General features: G+C 43.5%; 1 protein-coding gene across 1 annotated transcript in view; it reads right to left on the minus strand.

Moving 5' to 3' along the window:
- myt1lb (myelin transcription factor 1-like, b) overlaps positions 1–6,663 on the minus strand; it is an 88,577-nt gene extending 81,914 nt beyond the window's left edge. The window contains exon 1 of the mRNA XM_027274890.1: positions 5,598–6,663. The gene's annotated coding sequence lies outside the window, so the exon portion shown is untranslated. The remainder of the gene's footprint in view (positions 1–5,597) is intronic.
- Positions 6,664–8,446: the final 1,783 nt, after the last annotated feature.

Raw genomic sequence — 8,446 nt, forward strand, 5'->3', positions numbered from 1 at the left:
GTTGAATAATGGATGCCTGTTTGGTAATCATTTTCCAATATCGTGCCCCACACGCACACGCAGAGTCCTCTTCTTGTCTCTTCCCTTCCTCGGCTACATTCCTTCCTACATACGAGTCCTTCTGAAGCAGCCTAACAGTGATGAAAAGATTCACACATCCGGCCCCAACCAAACTCTTTGTCTCTTTGACCCAAATTATCTGTGGACTGATGCCGTCAGTGCAGAGGAGGCGGTTGTTGTTGTCATTGAAATATCGTGTCTTTGTTTCGACAGAGGAAAAATGTCAACAGTCAACCAATGTTAAGAGTTGATTCAGTTTGTAAAAGTTTATGCAGAATAAGCAGGCTGAGCTTGAAAAGAAATCTGACCTCACTACAAGTTTGCACCACAGGTAAAACAAAGTGCTTCATCCAAACTCCTGCCATCCCATTCGTTGCAAGTTTTCTACCGTTTTTTTTTTTTTTTTGTGACAGACTCTGAATTACTCTGAAAAACTCTGAATTAAAAATAAATTTTTGTTTGCCGTGTTTGATAAAAAATACAGCATGTTCATCTCGCATGAGTAACGTATGAGGCACACACCCGATGGTTGCACACATCGCTGAGCTTCATGTCAATTTTCAGCTATGGCTTGATGGATGTGAGGTGTAGCTCACTAAACTAGCCAGAATTAGAATCTGTTACTTCCTCCCTGATGGCGTGTGTAGGCAGGATATCAGGGGAATTAATACAGATGGTTTAGCAGGGGGCACAAAAGATTGAGTTGCCTGCTGTTGTCCCTTCCCTTTCTATTGTGGTTTGCATACACAACCTTCAGTCCATGCTAAATGTAGTACTAAAACTAATTGTAATCGCACGACAACAACACGAGCGCACTCAAGGTCAGTGCTTTGATGATATCGTAGCGCCGCTCCAAACAGCTGCTCCTGTGCTCTTTGTAATATTCTTCAAGGCACAGTTGTGCCTCTAATGGGAAAAGGCCAAACCAGGTTATGAAAATCCTTATTTACAGCTAGCTGCTTGGCTGTGTGAAGTAGGTCACAGCAGCTCCTGAAATGGAACGAACCTCGCTCACACCATTTAATACTTTTTTCTTTTGAATGCTTGCTGCTATACAATGGCACCGGAGGGAAAGCCACAAAAACAACTGTCTGTACTCCTCCTTAGCAAGAGCGTCTTGACCCGACTGTTGAAAATGTGTCTGCACCCTGTGGGAAAGTCCAGCTTTTACCTGACAAAACAACAAAAAAATAGGCGGCAACATCAACTACAAAGCCTGTAAATACCAGAGGAGGGCAGAGGTTTAGCTACTGATACTATTAGGAATGTTCCAGGAGCTGCATTTCTAGGGTAGTTGACCAGCAAATCCTCGATTTGAAATGGATGCAGAGAAAAATTTAGTCAGGACGTCACCTTACAACAGTCTACAGGTCAGGTCAGGCAGGGTAATATAAAGCTACTGTAACCCAGTCTGACACTTTATGCTCATCATCATACACTCAGACATTTGCAACTTATTCAATATGTCTGACAGTGCGGCATGGGTGTGGGTCCTGGGGTGTAGCTGAACGTTGTCCCCTGAGGTGATGGATGCCTGTGGGAGGCTGTTATGCCACAAGGTGAAAATGTCCATTAATCAGCTCCAGTTCCTCCACTGCCGTGGCTTTCCCATTACCAGCGTACTCGGAGCAGCCTGATTGGTTTTTAATTGGCCTGCCCGCCAGGAGATAGATCATGTTTTCCCCGAGCGAAGGCATGGAGGTGTGTGTGTGTGTGTGTGTGTGTGTGTGTGTGTATGGGTGCACCGGTGCTATCTTTGAAGGGATACCCACGCCAAAATTCTCTCTCCGCACCTTCACAAGATGGACAACAGATCTATGTGGTAACTGGTCACATGTAGTTTGATTACTTTTCTAGTAACGCCTAATGTAACCTTTCTTTTTTAAATTTCAAGAGTGATATGACAGCTACCAATTATGCAAGTAATTATACAAGTACATCCCTCTACATATGAGATTAAAATTGGCATATCCAAAAACTATCTTAACCCCATCCCTGAGGTGTTTTCGTGGAAATTATTCACCCTTCTCTCACACTGCAATGATTTATTTAAAAGATATAATAGAAAGGTTATCTTAGGTTATCTTCTTTTTCAGCTTTTGTGAATAATAAAAAATATTTACAGTCATGTACAAGAGAGTAATTTAGTTACCCAGGTTTTAAAGCTTTTTTTTTATTTTTAAACATTTGATATTAATATGTATTATTTTTGACTTGTTTCACTTTGTCCCTATTTTAGTATTTAATACAGTAGTTCCTAAATATGAAAATGAAGTTTTCCAGTTGCTGCTACAAATCATAAAGTTGGGTCTGAGTGATGAATGTGCCATAATCAATAACCTGCAGCAGTTAAACGTAGCAGGGATGCATGTGTGAAGGACAAGGGAGCAGCTACATCTTACACTGAATAGACGTAGTGACAGTATTGACATTGTGTCTGGTCAAATAGATCAATCCGCTCTCCGGCCGAGCCTGACCACGTCATTGAGGGTGATTGGAAGAACACATTGATTCTCTTTGGTATCTTTGCACAGGTTTCGCGATGCATACACGTTCAGAACCGCAGGCTGATCCGTCTGGCTTTTGCCCACACACAAAAAAAAAAAACTCTACTCCAAATCAAACTATTTTAGAGGAAATGTTTAAAATAATTCCGGCTGTTGGTGCCTCATCGATTCGTGTCATGCTATGATTCGTTGTGAGGAAAAAAAAACAGCAGACAAAATACTGCAGGACAGACACTTCTATATGTGAACCACAGCCTGACGTCAAGGGCAGGTAATGATAGAAGGCCAGACTGTAAGCTCGTCTTAGCATTCACCGCAGGGAGAGAGGGTGATCTGCTCTGTGTTGGGGAGATACGCTCCTGGAGTTGGAGCACGAGGTACCACAGGGAGCTGCATCCAGCACAGCACAGGCTGCAGATGGCAGTTACTCTCCGGGTATGTACGCAGACGCAATTTAAGGTTAAATTATCTCCTTCTTCTTGTTAAAATACAATGTAGTCATTGTGATATTAGCCTAATGCAACACTGTGTTGCACTGTTTTTTTATTCTGCCAACTTGTCTCTATGTTTATGCTCTATGTTAAAGTGAAATGTTTTCTTGACGTATGAATTAAATTAAATTGAATATGTACGTGTGCACATATATTTACAAGTGCCAAAGCACTGATGTGTGTTTTTTGAATATATCATAGTGTTTTGTAAATATTTGAATACACATGTGTGATCATGTGACCGTGAAAGCAGACCACAGAGACAATCTAGCATGATTGCAGAGTCATGCTATGGAAGTTTATGGCTCAGACATGCTAAGCATAGCGTGTGGATCCAGCCACTCAACATGGAGGCTAATATTAGCGCATGGCTGCCCCCACCTCCACCACCACCACCCCCCACACAACCCACCCACCCCTGCCGATTGCAAGCTGGGAATCCCCAGGAGGCTTTTTGCTGCTCATTCATTAGGCTGCTGAGGAATAAGGGGCATGCAGTATCTCCCACACAAGGATGGAGTAAAGACCCCCACCCATCCATCCATCCATCCATCAGACTCAGTCTGCAGCCATTTTTTTTTTTTTGTCACATTATAATACTGTATTTAGACACAGAGAAGATACATATTCTGAGTTTATAACAATAATGAAATTCAGCCACACATTACAGTACCTAAGTACAGTGCATCAGTACATTTTTTATGACCTTACAGTCCATATTCAGCAATCCCATCAACACCCAATTTCCTCTCCCCTCCAGCTCTGACTAGACTGTTGTGATTATGAGGGGCTGGGTTCCTTTACTCACACCAGAGAGAGAGAGAGAGAGGGAAGGAGAGAGAAGATGGGAGGAGGAGGAGGAGGAGGGTGGGGGGTTCCCGCAATGTTGGTCTCAGTAAGACCCGGGTAGCGTGCTTTCCCTCTATAATTTAATCACATTCGGCTGTCTCCCTGTCCTCGGCTCGCTCAGCAAAGCACATCAGGCACCACGGCGGCACAAACACGCACACACACACTCGGCACGCCGACACAAGACTCCCCTAACAGGCAAGACGTTTCCTTCCTCTCGCGGCTAAAGGAACATTCCAAAGAAGGCGGCTTCACCTCACGCCAGGGTGGTTTGTCCCGACCGTCCTGATAAACGTGATACAGCCCTCTTTAGAAACTATACTAAATACAAAAGTGTGACACAAAGTCTGGTCAAATCATCAACTGCACGGTGGGAATCATGAAAGGCTGCAGTGCTGACAATCTGAATCTATAAAACTAGACTTAAAGGCAGAAAATGGATATTGTTATAAATACGCCTACATGCTGTAAGTTGATTTCTTGTCATAAAAAATCTCCTTGGCATGCCGAACGCGCTCTTACAATCCCTCACTGTATCCCCAGATGTCACCAAACATTGTCTCCATCATTTGTTGACATGAGAAACATTCATTTCGACACACTTTTAAGCAAGGGAGAGGAGACGCGAGTAGCTCACTTTGTATCAGAGCTTTGTTTGTCTTGACAGAATGAAACATGTTGCAGCGCATCTGCCTTCTGCTGTGTGTATACAGTTCTATGCCACCCACGGGAGCACACACAGGCACACACAAGAACATCTGCATTGTTTTTTTTGTTTTTTTTAACACAAATCATAAAAATGCTGTGTGTAGGATGAAATATAAACCGTAGGGACTACTGGGATGCACATGTGTGTGTGTGTGATGCAGGCAACTTAACCAGAGAGTTTACTGTATTTAAAGTTGGGAACTGAAGCTCTCTTCAAACTTCAAATTCTCTTCAACTCCCTCGCTCTCCCCTCTGTCTCTTTCCCACTGCTATAAGTACTAATTGTTTTCAGGCAGTCACATTTAACTTCCTTCTATGGATGCCAAACAATATTGTGACTACCAGAGTGAGAGAAAAAAATAAAAAAAATAAAAACACTTCAAGAACAGCCAGGTAAAAATTCAAAATCGTACACAGGCATTTGAGGACTTTACTAATTTATAGTAATAATAATAAAGTACGATTTAACAGCTAAACATATGCATAGTGATGAGAAATGTCTTGAGAAAACGATCCTATTATCTAACGCAGATGAAGTTTTCAATGCAGCGTTATCCACAGCAGCAGCAGCAGCACAAAAACTTGCAGAACAAACTTTTAAATAGGAGCTTCCATCAGGCCGTTACTCCTCCATGCATAAAACTGCTTTAGAGACGGGAACGTTATTAACTTTTAGTAAGCAATTGTAGAAAGAAATGATTGTAACATAACAATAATAAACTAACCAAATCATCTCAGCCAGCTTCTCCTCACTTAAATCACTGCACCAGTGCCATAACATCACATCACAAGATCACATGAAAATAAATCCGAACACACCACGAGAAAACTGCAGAATTAAGACTTGTAATTTGTTTCAGAATAAACTGAAAAATATATCTTTTTCTTCCCATTCAAATATTTTCTTTTCAAGACTGTAGATGTACCCTGAATGTTGAATCAATGAAAAAAGCAAAGACATAAACAAGCGCAAGTTACCTACCAACTGCAGTCTTCTCTTTAAACTTTTCCTCCTGCTCCCCACAATGCGCTTCCTCTCCTTTTTTCAGCCTCTCTTTCACTTCTTTCCCTTACTCTCTCCCAGTTCACTCACTGTGTGCTCACTGCAAAGTTCTGCTCTCCTCCTGCATGCAAATCATTTTTACGACTTGAGAGATGACTGGGAATGAAGGAAGGAGGGAGAGCGAAAGGGAGAAAGGATGACAGAGGGGTGGTAGAGTAGAGATAATGGTTGGAAGGCAGGCGACCAATGGGCCTGGAGCCTAATGGAAAAAAAGGGAATCAGGACACACCAATGAGGCGCAGCCTGGAGAGGGAGAGAGAGAGAGAGAGAGAGAGAGAGAGAGAGAGAGAGAGGAGGAAACAGGCGAGGGAAGGAGGGATGGCGAGAGCACAGTCGGGAGGAGACGGTGTAACGCAGACCGAGAAAGATACTGAGGGAGAGAGAAAGCAACACAGAGCGAGCACAGAGAAACAGAGAGAGAGGAGAGAGAGGAGAGAGAGCTGTACGTAGCGGGCGTGCACGGTAGGTGGAGAGAAGCATCCCAGGCGAGATGGAGAGACTGCAGATCAGAGAGGAGAGCCGTGAGAAAGAGAAAGCACAAAGAAAGAGTGAAAATAAAGAAAGGCAGAAAAGAGAAAGGAAGGAAGGAAGGAAGGGGAAAAAGAAGGAAGGAGCTGACTTACCCGGGTGCTGCTAGTGGCATCCTTCACACACCGCCTCGCAGACTCCACACACACACACACACATACACATGCACCCACCCCAGCGATACAGGCGCACGCCGTGCTGCCGCTGAGACTAACCAAAAGCAAAAACAACAAAGGAGAGGACTGCCAAAGCCGACTGGTATACCCTAAAGCAATCGTGTCTGTGTCTGTGTCTGTGAGTGTGTCTATGTGTGTGTGTGTGCGTGCAATTATCTGTGTGCGTGTGTGTGTGTGTGTGTGTGTGTGTTAGGAAGAGAGGGTGGGAGTGTGTATGAGCATGTGTTTGTGCTGGGAGGAGAGGGAGAGACGGCTGAAGGAAGCTAAAATGCTCTCTCTCCTTTCTCAGTCCTATAAGCTGAACTGGTTTCTCTCTCTCTGTCTCTCTCTCTCTCCTGCTCTCTCACTCTTTCTCTCTCTATCCGTGTGTCTCACTCTCTCTGTACACCGTGCATGTATGTCCTCCAACACTCAATATGTTCTCTCTCCCTCCCTTGCTCTCTCTCTCTCTCTCTCGGCTTGCTAATGTGCCCTCCCTTCCTCTTCTCTCCCTCTTATACATTTATTCAGGGCTGCAGACTGTCTGCTCCCAGAGTCAGTTCTTCCCACGGGCCCACGGGTAGAGATGGAAGGAGCAGGAGGAGAGAGAGGGGAGGGAAGAGGAAGGAGAGAGAGAGAGAGGGAGAATAGAGTAGGGGGTGATAGTGAGCCATGTGGAACATGTGCGGTGCATTTATTTCAAATGGGAGCGACACAAATTTGTGCCTTTAAAAAGGCAAAATGAGCTCCACTCGTGGTTCAGTGCACATTATTTGGCCCGGGATCATTCAGATAGGCGAGAGAGAGAAACAGGATGCAAACTTAAAGGAAGTCTCTGGCTGATCGCTGCCTTGCTGTTAATTAACACTTTTTTTCCCCCCTCGTTCCAGGCTTCGAGGCTGGCTGAGCACCAGAATTAAGAGCGCGGAAGATGAATGAGTATTGAAAGAGGCTAGTTGTGTCCATGTGTTCAGTGACAAGCACCGCTCCCAAACAGGGGACGATATTTACAATATAATCATGCTACCGACCATAAAGAGGGTGACATTCATGTGCACTCTTGTGTGAATGAAAATGGGAATAACAAACGTGATGATTTCCATATTTACCCAGATATGCAAACACGGAGAATGCTAATTTGATCCCTGAGACATCATCATAATTAGATTATAAATTAGGTTCATTTCTTACCGGACAAGAGGTGCTAATTCATTCATTTTCCACCAGTGGGGGAGACTCAGCTGCAGCAGTCGGCCTATAGGTAGAGCCGGATATTGGGGACTCCGCATCATATACTCGTTTGACAGCAACGAGCAATAACACATTTAAATAAATTCATGTTGACACATAAATATTCAGCATAATATGAGCCTATGTTGAGCTCTTCCAGTCCAGTATATGTGTATATATGGGGCATATATCTACCTCACCACAATAAACAAATCAAATACAGAATCAACAAGCAGCGCTCTCCAACAATGCTGCCAAGCAGTTGAGGAAGGCATGATAAGTACTCTAGTGGGTTGGGACACAGATGCCCTCAGGGCGTTCAATATTAGCAATTTCAAATTCTTATTTGGCTATGTTAATGCCAATCAAGCACGATTAATTAACCCCACATTCTTAAACAAATAAACAAAAGGGGGGAGACAGACAGAGAGAGAGAGAGGGAGAGGGAGAGAGATAAGCATGAATAAGTAAAAGTGCTGGTAATATGAGGAATCATGACACATTAGGAACACTAGCCGGAAATCGACGTTTAAGCAGTTATTGTATTATGATACTCGCTCATGTGAATCAGGAGTCTCACTAACACAGCAGTGCAGTGCTGACTGTTCAAACCTGGATGGCATTTTTTAAGCAGTGGGTTCCCCTCGGCTTATGATTAAACTGCATGAGGATAAAGCTCCATAGTTTACACCACCTGGTATTTTTGGAACTTTTATGCGCCCTAATATATTTGCTGAATAGTGTGTGGTAAGTGTTTTATAAATCCATGTTTCAACTAGAATTGACATCAGTGTGGCTGCTATGTTTGTGTCCACTTCATGATGTTTAAGTGCAGGGTTAAAAAGCTGTTCTTTT

Source organism: Larimichthys crocea, chromosome XXIV (assembly GCF_000972845.2).
Source record: "Larimichthys crocea isolate SSNF chromosome XXIV, L_crocea_2.0, whole genome shotgun sequence".
NCBI classification, from domain to species: domain Eukaryota; kingdom Metazoa; phylum Chordata; class Actinopteri; family Sciaenidae; genus Larimichthys; species Larimichthys crocea.